Here is a 21196-nt window from a genome sequence, read left to right on the forward strand (position 1 = left end):
TCATTTATTTATACAATTGTGTAGCTTCTACTTTTAGCTACAATTCCCACTTGGAAAAACAAGCGTTAATTTTTTTACCAAGTCACCATGAAATGATCAACCCAAAATCCAATATTAAGGAACAGCGGGACTAAACCGGACTTAAAAATTTCACACGAAAGAAAAATTAAGATAAATGAAATCGTGCTCGAATGGATTGTCTGTTGGTTTCACCCTTGCGAGGGACCTAATCCTCTTTGCTAAGAATATAGTTGTTGTCTCGAAACTTCACGCCCTGTAGGCTTCAAGAAAGACTCCAAAGTCAGTTTTAACATCAACAATTCAGGATCACGAGAAAACCAAGTTAACTTGTGTTGGTAATTTGTGTATTACGTACGTTTTATTTGGTACGTATGTCATAAATCTATGTATTCATATATGCATTGCACCGAGTGTATCAAAGTGGAACGATTGAGTTTCAAACAATTTTGTTTAAGCCTGACATTTTGGATGAAATATTAGTTTTGATAGATTTTTCACCTACGTTTGATGGAAAATTGCTTGCATTTTATGAATGTAGATTCTAATTGTTTAACAAAAAAGCTAGCAACACTGCTTCATTGCATTTGTATTAGATTGCGCTGCACAAAATAATCAAAACTAAACATTTTCTGTTACAAAAGCAGTTTTCCGGATAAATAAATAGTTTTACGACAACATTCCTGTCGCCTGTCGCGTGTTAAATTAAAGGTTCCTATTTTGCGAGTTTACTTATAGAAGGAACGTAAATCTTTATATCTCAATAATTTCTGCAAGAGAAAATCCATATTGGAATGTGTCTGTTGCTTATCAAATGTATGAGTGGAAGTAAGCTGAAACTGAATGGCCTCTCCTACATAAAAATCTCCGCTAAAGCAGGGCGGATCCAAACAATCTTTGGCTTGTTGGATAGGTATCAATGTTTTGAAACACATTATGTTCATAGACACTATTTAATAGTGTTCTGGCTAACGGGAAGATCTTTAATTTGAGACTAGTTCGATCAAAATCAGCCCAAGCATCCCTGAGATCTTGTTTATGGACATCGTCATGCTCAATTCGTCGAGCAGAATCGACTTTTTGGGCCTCGGCAAAATTTATAATTATAAAACCTCTTTTAATCTTTTTTGCTTTATTTTCAATTTATTTAATTCAATTTTTAGAAGTAGAAAAATGCCCGGTGGAGTGATTTTCTGTAAAACTTGCTTTTCTTTTGCGTCAACAGACTGCAATCATCGTTTTAATTAAATCATTAAATCATTGAATCTATTATCTCAAAAGCAACTAAAAATATTAGACAACACAATTTTTGACAACATCGTGATAAATGAAAATCGAGTGTTCAATATGCGGCACATGCTAGCAAAATGCTCGTTATACCAATTATATACCAAGTTTTAACAGATCGGCTGAAAAGTTTGTATCGTTTCTATGAGAGGGCGCCACTAGAATTAAATCCATACCATTTTCAGTTAGTACCAACCTTCAAAAGATACGTGTATAAATTTGACAGCTGTCTGATTATTAGTTTGAGAGATATTGCATTTTGAGTGAAGCTACTTTTGTTATTGTGAAAAATATGGAAAAAAAAGGAATTTCGTGTGTTGATGAAACACTACTTTTTGATGAAAAAAAGTACCGCCGATACCAAAAAATGGCTTGATAAGTGTTATCCAGACTCTGCACCGGGCGAAGCAACAATTCGTAAGTGGTTTGCAAAATTTCGTACTGGTCATATGAGCACCGAAGACGATGAACGCAGTGGACGTCCAAAAGAGGCTGTAACCGATGAAAACGTGAAAAAAATCCACAAAATGATTTTCAATGACCGTAAAGTGAAGTTGATAGAGATAGTTGACACCCTAAAGATATCAAAGGAACGTGTTGGACATATTATTCACGAATATTTGAATATGAGAAAGCTTTGTGCAAAATGGGTGCCGCGTGAGCTCACAATCGATCAAAAACAACAACGAAAAATCATGCTGAAATTGAACGAATTGGGCTTCGAATCGCTCCCTCATCCACCGTATTCTCCAGATTTGGCCCCCAGTGACTTTTTTCTGTTCTCAGACCTCAAGAGAATGCTCGCTGGTAAAAAATTTAGAAGCAATGAAGAGGTAATCCCTGAAACTGAGGCCTATTTTGAGGCAAAGGACAAATCGTACTACAAAAATGGTATCGAAAAGTTGGAAGATCGCTATAATCGCTGTATCGCCTCTGATGGCAATTATGTTGAATAATAAAAACGAATTTTGGCAAAAAAATGTGTGTTTCTATTAAACGATACGAACTTTTCAGCCGAACTGTTAGCATTGGAAATCCAAAGAAATTTTGACATATTTCTCAAATTTCTTTTAATGCGATTTTTTCATACGGGTTTCAATGTGAATTTCTAAAGTTTTACGGATCCTTTTATGCAAATTTGCATGCGGTTTTCAGGTTTTGTCTTAGCAAGGCTTTTTCGATTTGAAAAATAAATGGTCGAATTTTAGCCAGATCTCGATTTTTCAAGCATTTCTAAAACTTACGATATCAAAAAAATAATTTTTTTTGATATCGTAAGCCTCAAAACTTTTCCAAGTCACAAAATCGGTATGTTACAAAAAAAATGTCGAGATAACATCATAAGCATCACCAAAACCAGGTCATGACATTTTATGATATTTCACGACATCTTGTGACAATGCGGTTTTTATAGGAATTTTGAAAATTATGCGGTTTCTGTATACGATTTTTGAAGTTATGTGGGTTTTATGCGATTTTTTTGCGATACGTATCCCCGCATAAAAAAGATTTAAGTTTATCGAAGTTATACTTGAAAAATCTAGTCGTTTGAGAAGTAAGGGTAATTATTTAGCGCAATATGATTTACATTCAAATTTTTAAGTGGGCTGTTCAGTTACAAGCAGAGCTAATAAATGTCATTTTAATTGACTCAAAATAGACGAGAATGACAAAAAACTAATGTCACTCTGAGCTTCGCTTGCAATTTATGAGAACGAAATCCATGTCCAGTTAATGACATAAGCAAGACAGTAGCTTCAAAATTGTGTTTTTTATTTCATTTGCCCTTTCAGTCATTTGCAGTTTTCAGTGAAAATCCTATAGTATGCAGTGTCGGTATTCAACAGAAGCTTTGAGAATCGAAAATGGCGGAAAAAGGTTTCACAATAACTTTTACCTGTTGGTGCTCGAATTTGTAGTAATTTTGGTTTCCAAAGAGGTTCTGGGATGTAATTGCTTCGATATGTCATATTTTAGTCACTTTTTATAGCCAAGCGTAACTGATTTTCAAAACATCGATGAAAGAATGAGAATTGACATTCTGCTGATGCTCCCTGAAGACGTTAGTTTGGTTTCGTCTTATCATAGAGGAAAGAGTGACGTTGGCAATTATACTCTCTCATTTTTGCTTCGTCTCCCTTCGTTTGTTCTGGTGTCGATCATTTACGAATGAGACAGTAAAATATTGAAAATGAGGCTGTTGGATTGGATTTTTAATTGAGAATGCGTGACAATTTTAAGCTCTGGTAACAAGTTAATCAGACTTCACATACTCCGATTAAAATGAAACTGCACACGTCTTCAATAAAATAAATCATTTATTTTTTACCAATGGCGAGGACAAACCGAATCGTGATGGACTTTTAAAAAGGGCGAATTATTTTTTTAGGCACTTTTTTTATATCATTGTAGCCCGGAAATTATCAATTGTAAGAGATACACACTGAAAAAAATGAATAGACGAATGCTTTTTTAAGGATAGAAAAATCGACAAAATAAAACAGTTTTAATCCACCTGGTGGTGTAATGATGCCTTTCTCATACTACTCATTCCATTATAAATATTACTCCGAAACCTAATTTCGAGAACCAGAATAGCCGAAGTTGGTTAATTGGGCTAGCAACACACATAACCTACAAATTGGACCTATTCTGAACCTAGTTAAGAACTTTTCCCTCTTTCACTTCGTCGCTTTAGGTGGCGCTATAAAATTTCTTACGCTCAACCCAGTAGTTCCGGAACTGGAAGTCTACTTAAACCTGAGTTCATGAAAATCGGCCAAACCATCTCTTAGAAAATAGTCTGAGTTTCATTTTGGGGTATTTAAACACTATTTGCGATACTTCCAGCTTTGTAGATTTGGAACCACGTTAACCGAAATTAGTTTGATAGGCCGTCTACTAACAATGACTAACGGTTGGAATAGTATTGAGCCCAGTTTAGAATTTTTTTTACCATTTTGGCTTCGTTTCTTAAAGTGAAGCTATACAATTTTTAACAAGATTTATAAAAATCGGTTCAAACATCGCTGAGAAATCGATGTGAGTTTTGGAGTTTTTCTTCATTATCTTCGGTGCTACCGGAGCAGGAAATGAAGAACTATTAGTGTCAAATTAAGTTCATATGTCCACAAACTAATAAGTTCTGCAAACTAGAAGAATTAATCAGCCATTTTTATGGGATTTGTAGATGTTTTTACCATCGTTTGTGAAAAAAAAACTCATGAAATTGAAAATTTTCCACATATCGCACTCTAGTTTTGTAACCGGAAGATGAATCCAGATGAAATGTTCTGAAAATTTTAAATAATTTCAAGACCTTTCGTTTGAATCTTAGTTTGTGAGAATCGGTTTAGCCATCTCAGAGAAAAATAAGTGCATGTATATGTTACATACACACACACACACATATACACACAGAAAGACACAAACAGACATTTGCTCAGTTTGTCGAGCTGAATAAAATGGTATATGACCTCCAGACCTCAATTGATAATCCGGTTTTTATAGCCTTTCTACAGGGTGATTTTTTAAGAGCTTGAGAACTTTTTTAAACAATAAAACGCATAAAATTTGCAAAATCTCATCGGTTCTTTATTTTAAACGTTAGATTGGTACATGACATTTACTTTTTGAAGATAATTTCATTTAAATGTTGACCGCGGCTGCGTCTTAGGTGGTCCATTCGGAAAATCCGCTTTTTTATCGACAAATTTTGTTAAGCGATGAGGCTCATTTCTGGTTGAATGGCTACGTAAATAAGCAAAATTGCCGCATTTGGAGTGAAGAGCAACCAGAAGCCGTTCAAGAACTGCCCATGCATCCCGAAAAATGCACTGTTTGGTGTGGTTTGTACGCTGGTGGAATCATTGGACCGTATTTTCTCAAAGATGCTGTTGGACGCAACGTTACAGTGAATGGCGATCGCTATCGTTCGATGCTAACAAACTTTTTGTTGCCAAAAATGGAAGAACTGAACTTGGTTGACATGTGGTTTCAACAAGATGGCGCTACATGCCACACAGCTCGCGATTCTATGGCCATTTTGAGGGAAAACTTCGGAGAACAATTCATCTCAAGAAATGGACCGGTAAGTTGGCCACCAAGATCATGCGATTTGACGCCTTTAGACTTTTTTGTGGGGCTACGTCAAGTCTAAAGTCTACAGAAATAAGCCAGTAACTATTCCAGCTTTGGAAGACAACATTTCCGAAGAAATTCGGGCTATTCCGGCCGAAATGCTCGAAAAAGTTGCCCAAAATTGGACTTTCCGAATGGACCACCTAAGACGCAGCCGCGGTCAACATTTAAATGAACTTATCTTCAAAAAGTAAATGTCATGTACCAATCTAACGTTTAAAATAAAGAACCGATGAGATTTTGCAAATTTCATGCGTTTTATTGTTTAAAAAAGTTCTCAAGCTCTTAAAAAATCACCCTGTATATGAGAATGGCAGAACATGTCTTAAAATTAAAAAAAAAAATTCTATTTGAAACGTAAGCTTGAAATCCAAATTAGGTGTTAATTTGATTAGTGTCAGTTGAAAAGCAAGAAAGTAAAAATCTAGAATAATTTGCATATATTCTTCTGTTTTTAGGTAGCTGATAAAAATATCTGAAATCCAAATTTGGCTTAAACCTAAAATCCACATTTTATGTTAATTTGATTGTATAAAAAATTTGATAATTTCTGTGCTCTTTTGTAACCAAATTAGTCATTTAATGGCGTACAGTAGTACAATTCTACAGATAAAAAGCAATCAATTCACGCATGGTGATCATCCCAAATGCATAAATTTCTTAGAGTGCACACTTCGTAAAAACTCTGTGATTTTACATCTTATTGGATGCACATAAATGGAGCGTCACAGTTCACGCAAATTTACGTGGAAGAACATTCGATATTTTGTCTTAAATTCCATGAGATGAAATTCACCGAAATAATTAATTTTGATAGCAACCGCCGCGACTTGAACCGAGAATCATTGGATCACAAAGTACGTCTGTTAATCGACTGATCCGCAGAACCACAGAACCATCTGTTTGGTTGGTGAAAGATGTGTTTAAATGCATAGAGTCGCACCTGTTAGTAGAATGCAACTTACATTCGAAACCAGTAAAATTCATGCTAATCTTTTGTTAAGTAATTACAAACGAAATTTTCGTCATTAGAAAAATTAGGTCTCAATGAAATACATCGTATGAAGGATTAAGCTAGCTGTAAAATTCAAGTTTTTTTTACTGTGTGTACTTTTCTGTTAGCACTCCAAGCAAAAATATTCTATTGTTTATTATGAGTGATTCCGGAAACTAACAATACACACTTTAAAAATCACTGTGATTTTACATCTAATTAGATGCACATAAATGGAGCGTCGCAGTTCGCGCAAATTCACGTGGAAGAACATTTAATATTATGTCTAAAACTCCATGACATGAAATTTGTTGAAATAAAAAAAGAGCACTGATAGCAACCGCTGCGACTTGAACCGAGAATCATTGGATCGCAAGTACGTCTGTTAATCGACTGAGCAATGTTTTTTTGCATGAAAATTTCTTCAGATCATTGTAATTTGAAAACTGTTAGCGGATGGAAAATGATATCCAAAAAGAAGAGATAGGAAATCGATTGGTCACACAAAAAAAAATGGAATTTTTCAGCTATCTAAGCTCATACGATGCATTTCATAGAGACCTACTTTTTCAAATGACGAAAAATTTCACTTGTAATTCATGTTAATCTTACATTAGATTAGCATGAATTTTACTGGTTTCGACTGTAACTTGCATTCTACTAGCAGGTGCGACTGTATACATTTAAACACATCTTTTACCAGCCGTAAATTTTAGGTGAACTGTGACGCGCTCCATTTATGTGCACATCTAATAAGATGTAAAATCACAGGGTTTTTTCGAAGTGTGTATATGCACAACCTTTCTCCAAACGGCAATTCACTCTTACATCAAATAAGGAAGCAATCACAATTACATCTGATTTTAAACAATTCAGTTTGAATACTCGGATGTAGTAGCGGCAGAAGCATCAGCAGCAGCATTCGTATCCATTACCTTTCAGCATGTTTCTCTCTATAAACAATTTCATTTTCCACGCACATACTCCTTCAAAGCGTTTTCTGCCACTTCTTCGCCGTTTTCAAACAGTCAATTGCCGGTAAAACGTATTCAACATAAGTACGGACAGACACAAAAGCGCATTAGTTTATGCCGCGTGTTATTTAGAATAACTATCGCATGCAGCATCCACCCAAAAGAGACGATAGAGCGAAGCGAAAAAGGGGTTAGCAGCAGCGCTTGGAAACAATGTAACAAATAATAATAATAACAATAATAATAATAATAATCTCTTCTCTTCGGCGAGACCATCGAGATCGTATTTTCTTTCGTCGATCGACGTGAGCGGGAAGCGAGGGAGAAAACGGCGGAAGACGGGGCAAAGACGAATGAATTAAAATGTATATTTTAATAATTTTCTTCTTGCGCGTCTGCGTTGTTCTCGAAAGTTATGAAACTCCGCAAGCGGCTTCTTCCTGTCTTGCTGTCGCCAGCTTTGCCAGTTATTTTTTTCCGACCCCGCGCGCGAGTTGAAGGAGCTGCTGAGTTTTGACTGGTGAGCAAACCAACCAACCAACCAACAGATGGTCACCGAAAAGTAGGGAACATTTTCGAAATTTAAATTCGCCAAACCAGGCTGCTAATTGTCACTAAGATATGGTAGGATTTCGGCGCTAATTATGCAACCAAATCAGCTGAAAATATTGTTTCGGGATGGTGTGCCAAGTCGGCAAGGTTCACGCGAGTTGTGTTGCTGCTGTGGCTTACTCGCTGACTCACGGTGCGCTTAAGATCAACATCCACATGGTATTAAAATAAATAAAATGTGTACATGCGAGTTGAGCTCTCGTAAAAATAATAACGCAATTTGCGGTATTTCTTGCCACTATTTGCCGTGGTACCACCACAGCCGGCTTCCGCTCGTTCGACCTCCCGCATCCAGCCAGCATCGGTCCAGCGGCCCACCGACCAACCAATCGACCAACCAACCGACGTACGAACGAACGAACGGAGTCCGGGAAGTTTGGCGGGAGTTTCACTTTTTGCGCACGTGTTCCACCGGGACTGCGACCCACAGTCCCTTTACGGACCAGCTGCAACGTGTTCCCTAAGTGGAATTTAACAATCAATAAATGTTTACATGCTGCGTAGCCGATGTTCACCGATGTTAGTACGGACCGGAGAATTTCGTGGTGATAAAAATTTCAATGAAATGTTTTCATAATCGTAAACCGATTGTTCTTCGACTGTTTTATACTCAGTTTATACAATGACGAATACCGTTACTATAATTTTATTCATAATTGATCTTTGTAATCATTTGCATGGTATTTCGGTTGCACTGCATCACCATATGTTTCTATTTCTTGATGCTTCTAGATGCCGCTGTTCGATAAATTTTCATCCAAAAGATCGGTAACTTGATTAATAGTGACAACCAATTCCCACTAACAAACAGATCAAAAAATATTTTGTTGTTCCACAAAAACACCAAGTCTTAAAAAGAACACGCAGCAGCAGCAAACGAAAATAACACGCAGCAATTTTTGCCATAAAGCGAAGTGAATTTATTTTATTTCACTCTCCTGGCCCCCGGCCTCCCGGTTCGTCTTTCCTTCACCCGGTGTGGGCTAGCACAGTTCTTGGCAACAATCATCATCATCATCATCATCATAAGGCACCATCCGGAGAAAACCTTCAGAAGCGGAGCGGCTTCATCTTCCGAGTATTAATATATTGGACGTAATTTATTTACGTTCCATTCTCACCGACTGATGGCGTCACGGTGCCGGATTAATTAGAAAAACGGTTACCATTGCGTCTTCCTCCGATTCCATCTTCCCCTTCGCATCCACCGGGGGTCCTTTGCACCGAACCGCCGGAACACCAGTTGCGAAAGGGATACCAGCGTAAATAAATTATGATATTTAATAAATGTATACATACACACTCATTCATTCATTCATTCACATATAAAAAAATTCGCTTCTTAGGCGCATTTGTTTCATCATCGGTTTCATCTCGACCGAGCAACGGCTGGCCAGGCTGGCCGGGGGCCTCTCGTCGTTTTCGTCTAATCATTGTTCTCTAATTTGTTTCGTCCGCTTCGATGATTGGCTCTCTGACGGAGACGAACGAGAGACGGGAGACGGTGACCGGTGGGGTTAGCCATAGGCTGAGAAATCAATCATCTTCGGCTGAATGGAATAGAAAATATGTTCAAGTAGCTAAAGTAGCTTTGGATATCATAGTAGATTTTGAAATGGCAAAAGCGCCATTGTAACCTTCACCTGGATGACAGAACATTCAGATTCGAAACGAAACGGTGAAATTAAGAAAATGTCAGATTCCAAATCTACACGTTGGTTGTCAGAAATCGCTATTCTGTGATGACACAAGTCTGTTAGCCACAGGTAGAAATCTAAGAGTGATCTGCAGTCGCCTACAAAGAAGTTTAAATATTTTCAGTGATTATCTGTCAAAATGGAAAATTAAACCAAATGCAGCAAAAACGCAATTAATTATCTTTCCTCATAAGCCAAGAGCTTCTTTTCTTAAACCAAATAATAATCACATTCTCAAATTGAATGGTTTGGAATTGACATGGTCTGATCAAGCTAAATACTTAGGTTTAACGTATGACAAAAAACTCACTTTCAAGGATCACATTGAAGGAATCCAGGCAAAGTGTAATAAATATATTAAATGTTTATATCCTCTTATAAACAGAAATTCTAAGCTCTGTCTAAAAAACAAATTGTTAATTTATAAACAAATTTTCAGACCAGCCATGCTTTGTGCAGTACCGATTTGGTCAAGCTGTTGTTCCACCAGGAGGATTCAAAGGATTCAGAATAAAATTCTGAAAATGATTTTGAAGCGTCCTCCCTGGCTTAGTACAAATGAGTTACACAGACTCACAAATATAGAACCATTAGATGTAATGTCACATAATATTATAAGCAAATTCCGACAAAAATCGATGCAATCTTCAATTGAATCGATTCGCTCTCTGTATTAGTTAGTAAGTTAGTATATAAATTCTTTTTCCCCATTACACAATACAAGTAGGTTTAGAATTTTCCCTCAACAAAAATCTCAGAATTGCGGAAGCAAATGATGTCCTCATGGTAATAACAACATCATATATATAATAGGGCTGAAAAGTCACCACTTGTGGCTGAACACCCAATTTAAATCTCAATAATTTAATTTCAACTCATATTCCAATAAATAGTTATTAAAAAAAGTCAGATATATCAATAATAGTAGAAAATAATACACAAAAAAATTATTGTGGAATGGAAAGATATTGATCAACAAACAAAACTGTTTCACGGTACACAAAAATATCATTGCTTCATTCCATTAACAAAAAAAATTGCTACGAAACTTTTTTCAACCACCACTGGAATGAGATATCATACTGCACATAAATCTGCGAAAAATAATGCTTAAAGGTTAGTTAAAGTTTAAAATCGAATTAAACAGTCGATAAAGTTAATCAGAACATGAAAATATACATCTTTAATGATTATCGATACCGATAAGAAATAATAAAGTTGGTTTGCAAAACGACAATTGATTTAATATTTTTCGCACCAATATTGTACTTTGCAACTTAAATACAGTACGCTTATGGAAAACCACACATAATTTATGAAAAATGTGTGTTTTTAAAAACCAGTGATTTTTCATCGATTTTGTTTTCAAAATATCTCTGAAAACAACTGCTCCAGTTGTCTTGATGTCAGAGAATAATTTATTCAAAATTTCATAAGAATTACAAAAATAGTAAATTTGACGATGGAGAGCCCAGACTAACTTATAGATTGTGTTTCTCTTATATCTCGAAAATTGCTGCATTTAGGAAGTAGCTCTCCCTGAACTTTGTCATTGAGCGTAGCTTGAAGAATAATGTTTGATTGCTGGACGCATTTGTTTCTAAAACATCGTTTTTCGAAAATCAACAAAAATTTTTTCTTCGGGAAACTTCTTTATAGATCACCTCTCCAACTGTCCTCAAGTTTCGTTGGTTTTCTTGAAACTTGTCGTTTTTCGTGGTATGAAATAAAAAAAATCTTACGATGGAATAGTTGACTATTATTTTTGATTTCTTGAAAATCAGAAACTGTTTTTTCAGTCTGTTGGTCTGTTTTGAAAATTCAATTGATACATTGATGCATACAGAAACACATGAAGAGAAAGCCCAATTGATTAGAGGAACCAAGCATGCTTTGCCAAGTCCTGTATCTATTTTGACAAAACCAAACTCTCGAATCAGTGTCGGCGGCAAAGTAGAAGGGAACAATAGACTTATGATCAGTGTAGTGTGTGTTCCGTTAAATTTGTTTCCGTAGATATATGACTGCAAATGAATGCCGTGGTGACCAAGTACAGCGAAGCATGTTTGATTCTTCTTATCAATTGGGCCTTCTCTTCATGTGTTTTTTTAATCAAAAAACACTTTCTTTTGTATTTTTTACGGAGAAACAAAGCTTAAGCAAATTCATTCAAACTTTTTTTTACATTATAAAGCATCAGTTAAAGAATATTTAGTTAAGTTTCCGTGTTTTAATATTGAAAAATAAGGCGGTAACAGAGCATTCCCCAAAACCTCTTTTGAGAATAACGTTGCGCGGATGGCAAGCGTGCAAACCAAACTTTACAAAACCGTTTCTTCGATTAACTATCAGGGCAAAACACTGGCACCGACAATTGACATAATTTTTACTATCATTTCTGAATGATTGAAAGATTCAATAAAGTATTCTGCATCTAAGTATTTTTGCTCGATTTGTTTTTAGCACGGTTCCTTTTCGTCAACATAATGTAAAATGTCAAGCCTCGTCCACTCAAACGTCCATTTACGCACACTTTTTTAAGTTATCTTGTTTTACGTAACTCTTTTTACGAACCAACAAATCCCAAATTGCACAAGAGGTTTTTGCACAAAATAAAAATGATTTTCGGACCTTTATGTTCCATGTAAACCTCTACAATATTGGTATTTTTCGAACGAGTTTCAAGAGTTAATTCCGAAAAACGATGTTTGAGGCATTTTTGTGAAATCCAAGAATGCGGTTCCGGTTTATGATTATTACTTGAAACCCCTCAGAAAAAGGATATTTTCGGAACGTGTTTCAAGATAAAATTAAAAAAAAAAACGATATTCGAGTTCCTTCGGCAATCCAATATGGTGACTTTTGTTTTATTGATAATTTTTGAAAAGTCTTACGACCATACATTGTTTTCCGGTTTCTACTCATTAAATCCATTCCGAAAATATCCATACCGTTAGGTTTCACAACATTTATAGCACAAATTTTTTTAAGAGGTAAACTCCAAACGACGAAAACTATTCTAACGAACTTACTCGATTTACGAACCCTGGTTTAGTTGGTAAATGGAGGTTTTGAAATTTTCATATCTCTCAAATATATTCAAGAAAATACGTATATTTATGCGCCCTTATTCTGAATAACGACGTATTGGTTTTTCGATCAAATATGGTTCGATCGAATCCTAGCTACCTTTGATTTTGCTAACGTTATTAGGAATACGAATGAAATACGATCGAAAAAACGATACGTCGTTATTCAGAATAAGGGGGATAGAAATTGTCATATTTAATCCTATAAATATGACAGGTTTTATTCATTGATATTCAGTAATCCGTTTCTTACTACAGATATTTACGAAATTTTTAGAATATGAGAAAAAAATCGTATGAAAGTTTGAAAAAAAATCTTAGCGAAGATATCAACTAGTAAAAAAACAAATAAATATCGTAAGAATAGTGAACATTTTGAAATTTTCAATTTTAAAAACTATTTTAATTGACAAAACATTTTAAGACATCCAGGATCTAAATTGAATCAAGTGGGAAAAGCCAATTGGGTAAGATCGGAGATATCATCGGATTTACGTAACTTCATTGTAAGCGGCTTATTAATAAAAACTGATCATCAAATTTCCTTTCAAGTCGAGCATATTGGACACTTTCAAATATATTCGATAATGAAGAAATAGTAAAAAAAAACAACACAGGCTCAATGAACACTTACCATCAAATAACCCATCAGCTAGCCTTTCATAATCACCCAGAATTTTTCTATTAGGTCAGTTTGGTAGATTTGCCACCTCTGACGCAAGAACAACATCGTCTCTGATATGTCGGAAAGTAGTTATAACGGTATTTTACCATTTACCATCCGAACCGAAAACGTTTCGTTAAGCAAGGCCGAAAAAAATTCTCGAAGTTGTCCTGCTTAGTGAAATACTCTGATTGTAGTGAAACATAACTTAGACCAAAACCCGATTGAACAATACTCCGTTTATGTTCAGATTGCAAATGATCAGTGTGCCATCTCAGATCTCACAATGATCATAATTTTCATGGTTCAAATTAGGTCAGTTTTATATTTGAACCCTTTTGTTAGAAACATTTAAAACACCTTCCTCTCTATGAATACCTTCTTAGTAATCTCCGAGTTTCATATGTATATGTGCTTGTAACGTACTTTCGTACTTGAACATTTATTTTCAAAAACACTTCTTCTAGTCTAAATGTCGATTCTCTTCAAATTTTATAAATTTCGTCATTGACCCTCTCCCCCCGATTTAAGGTTAATTGCTACACACTCTCCCCCATGAAAAAAAATTTCATTCATTTTTTCATGACCCCTGCTAAGGACACTTACTACACTCCCTCCCCTATAAAAAAAACCCTTACAACTATCTCTGAAGAGCAGAAAGGTTGTTGCAGGTGTGATAGCAATCCGTTATGTAGTTTCGGAGTTATGCCGTTACATCTCTCTTTTTAAAGGCACTTGCTAAATCCACCCCCCATATAATCATATCTAAGGTATAGAAAACCGTGCCTCTCCCCCCCCCCCCCCTTATCAATGACACTTGCTATGCTTCCTCCCCTAGAAAAATATCTTTGTCTATTTCTGAAGAGCAAGAAATACCTGTGCCAAGTTTTATTGCAATTTGTGCAGTAGTTCCGGACTTATGCCGTTACAAACTTTACACTCCCTTTTTAGAGGCACTTACTACACCATTCCCCAAAGAATATCCTAAGTTGTGCAAAAAGTATCTAAAAGCAAAGCAAAGTCCTGGCATTATATTCCTTTTGTGGAATTCGGCCTTTCTGTTTCAACAGACTTCGCAGCCGATTCTTAGTGTACAGAATCATTGCATGGCTAGTACTATGGATCCAACTGACACTAAGAATCCTTCCAGGTCGGGGCTCGAACATACGACAACTGGCTTGTAAGACCAGCGCCCCATGCATTGAACCACCAACCCGGGCCCAAAAAGTATCTATGGTCTTAAAAGTACCGATTCTCGTCAAATTAGACAAATTTTTTCATACCCCCCCCCCCCCTTTTAAGGACACTTACTACACTCCCTCTCGCATTAAAATACCTTTATGGCCATCTCAGAAGAGCAAGAAGTACATGCGCCAAGTTTGATAGCAATCCGTTAAATACTTTCGGAGTTATACCATTTTAAACATTACACCCCCCTTTTTAAAAGCACTTGCTACATCCATCCGCCATTTAATCATATCTAAGGTATGCAAAATGTTTCGAAGGTCTTCGAAAATATTGATTTGCGTCAAGTTATATGAATATTTTCATGACCGGGGGGTCATTAACAAAAGGGGGGGGGGGCCCTTTTGTTAATGACACTTGCTACGCTTCCTCTCCTATAAAAATACACCTATAACCATATCTGAAGATCTAGAAGTACATGTGCCAAGTTCGATAGCAATCCATCTAGTACTTTCGGAGTTATGCCGTTACAAACATTACACCCCCCTTTTTAAAGGCACATCCACCCCCCATATAATCATATCTAATATATGCAAAATACATTTCTAAGGTCTTAAAAAAGTATCGATTCTCGTCAAATTAGACAAATTTTTTCATGTCCCACCCTTTTAAGGACACTTGCTACGCTCCCTCCCCCATTAAAATGCCCTTATGACCATCTCAGAAGAGCATGAAGTATCTGTGCCAAGTTTGGTAACAATCCGTTCCGTAGTTTCTGAATTATGCCGTTTTAAACATTACACCCCCCTTTGTTAAGGCACTTGCTACATCCACCCCCCGTATAGTCATATCTAAGACATGCAAAATGTTTCTATGGTCTTCAAAACGTATCGAGTCTTGTCAACTTATATGAATTTTTTCATGACCCCCTATTGTTAACGACACTTGCTACGCTCCCTCCCCTATAAATTAACGACACTTGCTACGCTCCCTCCCCTATAAATATACACCCTAAACCATCTCTGAAATTCCGTCCAGTAGTTCCGCAATCCGTCCAGTAGTTCCGAAGTTATGGCGTTACAAACATACAAACTTACATCCATTTTTATATATACAGATATATATATATATATATATATATATATATATATATATATATATATATATATATATATATATATATATATATATATATATATATATATATATATATATATATATATATAATATAAATATATATATATATATATATATATATATATATATATATATATATATATATATATATATATATATATATATATATATATATATATATATATATATATATATATATATATATATATATATATATATATATATATAATTAATGGTACCGGTCGTAATTTACGGCTTCACATGAATTTGCCGCATCCACAGATTGCTTGCTACACCAAGTATTTCTTGGCAAATTTGCCAGTTATCTGGGTTTCGTTGAACAATTTTATCGCATGGGACACGATCGAGCTGTCGATTTCCACCTGTAAAACTAGCCAGGATTTTTCATGATCGTACCGGAAATGATATTCGAAGAAGGTTAATAGAATATGCAATTTATTTGATCAAATTTCTCGAGCTTCTAACGAAAATGGTTATTGCTATAAATTTTGAAGCCATAATTAGCGACTGTTTCCAATATGCATTACTTTTCAACGGACTTTACGGATATGTACAAATCAAAAGTTATTACCGTTAGGTTCCCTGGTGAATAAACAAAGAAGTTTGATAAACATTTTCGGTGATCATATCGTATCTAAACTATTTCTCTTACTGATTCTTGTTAGAAAGTTTTGATATAAGGTTAGACTTATATTAACACTTTCTACGAAAACAACTTTTTGTTAAACCGTTTTTGAAAAAAAAATGAAAGTTCCCTTAAATTGCAGTATGAAGAATTTTTAACTATTCCGCCATAATACTAATGTAACAGTGACAGACAGATACCAGCATTCCAAATGCTATTTGCATTCATCATCAGTTTAGAAATTCGTTTATAGCAATATAAGTAGATTAATTCAGGTAACTTAGTTACTCATCGTAAAGGAATTTGTCACTTCGTTTACATGCTGCAGGGAACCTATAAATGATAGATCGGTTTCCACCTTCGTTACTAGTGTTCGTTTGGGCAGCATAGCCTAGTTCGTCCGGTATGGAAAGTGTGGAGCATTTTAACCTCCACGCTCGGCCAGAGTAGCCCATAAAGGGAGAAAAAAAAGAACTTCAAGATAAAAAATGATTTACAAAGTGGGTGCCATGTTTTCCCACAGCTGATCAAAATCAACTTATCCAAACTAAATTCCATGAATCGAAACATGAAATACTACCGCATTCACCACATTCGACGGATTTTGCTCCAAACGATTTGTTATTTTCTGATCGCAGAAAATCCAGAAAGAAGCTTTCTGGAATGAGATTGGCTTTTAATAATTAGGTCATAGCTGAAATTGAAGCGTTTTTTGAGGCTAAGGAGAAAATGTGGTATAAAAGTGACATAGAAATTTTGGAATGCCGCTGGAACAACTGTATTGCCTTGATGGATAAAATCGAAATTTGAGAATAAAAGTGCTGATTGCTTTGTCCGTCCACGGAAGCATCGATAAATATTTTTGAATTAAATTCTTTATACTAAATTTTGTTCGGTTTAAACCAAATTTCTAACCAGTTTTGATTCCTTATTATTTCATTGGTTGAATGATCGCTAAACCATTCCATCACGGAAACTATGGCTTTTGTTAGGTGCAGGATTCCGATAAACCATGACTACCATGACTAACCTTCTTCAAATACGTGCAACACCAACGTGGCTAAATTCAATTACCCTGTAGTGACGTGAAGGCGATATCGAATGCTTCTTCTATGACTATTAGACCGGGAACCATTATCAATAATGCGTCGGTTTGACAATTTATATTACATTTGTTTCGTCTTCCCCGTCTCGGCCGCCGGTCCCCTGTCCACCCAGCATACACGCGGCCGTCACGGTCCGTCCTCTAGTTTCTTTTTATTTTTTTTTTCTATTTGTTTGCTGTTACGAAGGCGAATTAGCTTCGTTCCCCCGAGTGGCAGTAATTTGTATGAAGCAAACCACAAGTAATGCCATATTATTGAACATTTTTCTGAGAGCCCCAGCCAGATAAGATAAAATAATTGTAGTCCAATATAAGTTTTTTTCCACCCCGGGCTCGCCTTGCGTCACCGCAATTCTTGTTTTATTATTGACAAAAATTAGCCTGTAATGAGTTGTACGATTTTTTTTATTGTCGTACGAGCTCTGGTCTGGTCTCATAGATCAATCGGCAATTTTTGATAAGTTTACATTCGAGAACGTGGACTGCTATAAACAATTTATCAATTTATATATTTTGTGATAAACAAAATGTGCTGCCCCTCGATTCGAGGTAAACGAAAACCGAAGAGAATTGTAATGGCAGAAATAAAATTAAGCTGTGTTTGAACGTTGGGAATCATAAAACGTGCGAACACATCATCATGCCGCGCAATTAACTCTCCGGTTCGTCTGATTAGGATCTTCCTAGCTCATATACTTTTCGTCAATTTATAACCTATTATTGTGACTGTTCAACGTTTAGATATGCCTTCCAATATTGGCTCGGCTCCGCAGCTACATTTCGGATCCGTCGAGGCGTTTCCGGTAGCTGGTCAAATACTTGGGAAATTATTCTCATATAAATATGTTTGTTGAGTTGTACAACATGTCGGCGTATGTAGGTCATCTTGGCGAACCATTCGTTGGAAGTGAGCCAACTGTTCAGCTCGTACCTTTGATCTGAAGGAAAGACTCCCGCGTCGCACTATCGGCTAGAAACTGCCGTCATCGTCGTTTTCCGCCAAATAGGCATCGCACATAAACTTTTTTTTCTCTTCTCTCTATGGTGTACTCTTTCACATTCATTATTCTACGTAGATCCATCAGTCATCCGAGCGTCGCTCCGTAGTCGCTTTCCCCCGTGAAGTAAATATGAGTATACCGACATATAACTGTGTACATCGTATTCTCGAAAACAATAAATGGCTATGACGATGTTAATGACTTTCTTTCTTCAACTTTGGAATATTATGGAGCGAAACAAAAAAAAAACCATACCACAATGATGTTTTTTAAGATATTCGACCACCAGAATATTGTCAAGTTTAACCGCCAGAAACCACAACGAAAAGACTCCATCCGATTTCAATCCGGAACGAAACACCATGGAAACGAACAGCAGTCAGTTCTACACCCGAAAGCTGGTTGTCGCTTGCACAAGATAAAAGAAAATATGACACGGCAAAAAAAACATTAAACATTAATATATAGATATCTAAATATATATGCTTTCCTCGGGTTCTTACTCCAGCGTGACCGACCTCTCGGAACTATACGCATCTCAGCCAAGGCTTTGAGCGCTGTCTGTATTTTTTTTCATTTCCTCTCTCTCTCTCTCTCGGTGCGGTACAATGTCTTGTGCTGACACGGTTTCACGAGTCGTTACTTTTCGACACAAGAACTTCCAAACTACCACCTCCACCACCACCGCCGCCTAATCAAACGGCTCATTACCGGCAATTTGTTTTGTTTTTTTTTCATTATTATTCTGGGTCTTCCAACGTTTCTCACAGTCGTCTATTTAGAATCCGAACCGAAGTTTACCTCAGTGCGCCTTCATAATTCTCATTATCATTATCGTCCTTATGTTCCCTCTCGTTGCGTTGCCTAGATCTTGCCGCCGCTTGAGATGGAGTGTCCATTTGAGTGTTTTATTTTGTACTGCCTTTCTCCCGTAGGACGAATTTGGGTTTTACAGCCGTGTTGCAGTCGTTTACAAGTCAGATATTGCCACTACCTTGTAGTTTTGCTTACAATTCGACACTACAAATAACCACGCACCAGCTGATTTGGTTGTGTAACGAAAGCTAAACTAACGGCGGGAAAATGTGCCTTTTTGTACAAATTCAGAAGTGAAATTACTTCAATTTGGTGATACGAGTGAAAGTAAACTCAGACTAACCGAATATTCAAGAAAAAACAGCTCCAGCTATAACATTCTTAACTGAGCAATTCCACACAGCTAAAAATTATGAAATTTATAGGTGACGCAAATCCACATATGACGCAATTAATAAGAACGTACATGGAAAGAAATCCGTTACTGCTGTCATGATTAGAAAATCATGAAACCAATCATTTTAACTACTCATGAAACCATGAGTAATAACTCCACTTCCATGAAAATTAATCATGGTTCGAAAAAGCGTTACTTAAGGAATGTAATACTTTCAAAGTTCGTAACTCCTATTTTCTACGAAGATAATAAACCGAAAATTGACATCATAATAGTCTAAGCACTGCTACACTTTTCATTTGACAAACATCAATGTTACATTTTGTTTGAATGTAATTTTACATATTTGATGAGACCGTTGTTGCAAGAATAATATTCCGAGAGTCAGCGTAAACCAAAAAACAAATTCGATTGCGAATTTGGAACACCATCTAACGAAAATCAGAAAAATATTTTGTTGAACCACTTTGGTTCATAGAGATATAACAACACCAGCTGTATTGATTCACCTAAATATTTTAAATAAGACGATATTGCAAACGATGTTCGGAAAACATAACAGAAAAAATCGATCCGCGGTATTTGCAAGATTTCGGCATAGATTTTTTTTAAGAGGATTGATTCACCCGTGTTTTTTCATGCAGTTCGTTTAAGTGTTTAAATTTTGAAACACAAAATCAAAACTGAAACAATGAACGTAAGTAAACACGTTATTTTGGGCATCGTCATTTGTCAAAAACATAATATTTTAATTGTTAATGATTCTGATTAAAAAAAAGTTCGTCATGCTTTTCACTGAATTTATGTTGAAAAAATTACCATCGTTGAAAAAATCACACAACACGCTGGAATTTATGTTGCAAAAATTACCATCGTAGCAGAAACACGCTTGAAGTTATACCCAACAACGTCAGTGTGTTACGTTTAAATTTCAGCGAAATCAATTCAAATGGATCATGATCCGAGAAGTTTTAATCATGGTGTATTATCATAACATGAAAATATATTATTTTCCCCAGATCATGACTCGTTTTGTTCATTTCTAGATTCGGAATTTTGCCCGTGTAATAATCCGTGAAACGACGGAATTTTACAAGAATGATATAATTCTCCTTCAAACGTATCCCGTCTTTCAAGCAAACGTGTAAATTTACATGTTTTAGCACTTGAAAAAAAGTCAGAATGCAATAAATATAAGTTACATTTACTGTAAAATTGAGTAAAGCGATGTTTCGGAGCAAAGTGAAACACGATTTTCAATACTATTTGATGCAATTGTTTCTTACCACCTAAACGACTACGCACAGCACCCTTTTGTATGACGTTTCGATTTTTTTTTTCATAAATACGTTTATTTCTTAAGGCAGTTTACATAAGTTTTTCTTCGCCGTAGCATCACTTTTACATAATATTCTTATCCTAATTTAATTCTAA

General features: G+C 35.9%; 1 protein-coding gene across 1 annotated transcript in view; it reads left to right on the forward strand.

Annotated features, from left to right (window-relative positions):
- The window catches only part of LOC131438167 (protein bric-a-brac 1), a 466395-nt gene that overhangs the window by 3441 nt on the left and 441758 nt on the right, over nt 1–21196 (forward strand). The window lies entirely within an intron of this gene.

The sequence above is a fragment of the Malaya genurostris genome, chromosome 3 (genome assembly GCF_030247185.1).
Source record: "Malaya genurostris strain Urasoe2022 chromosome 3, Malgen_1.1, whole genome shotgun sequence".
Lineage (NCBI taxonomy): Eukaryota > Metazoa > Arthropoda > Insecta > Diptera > Culicidae > Malaya > Malaya genurostris.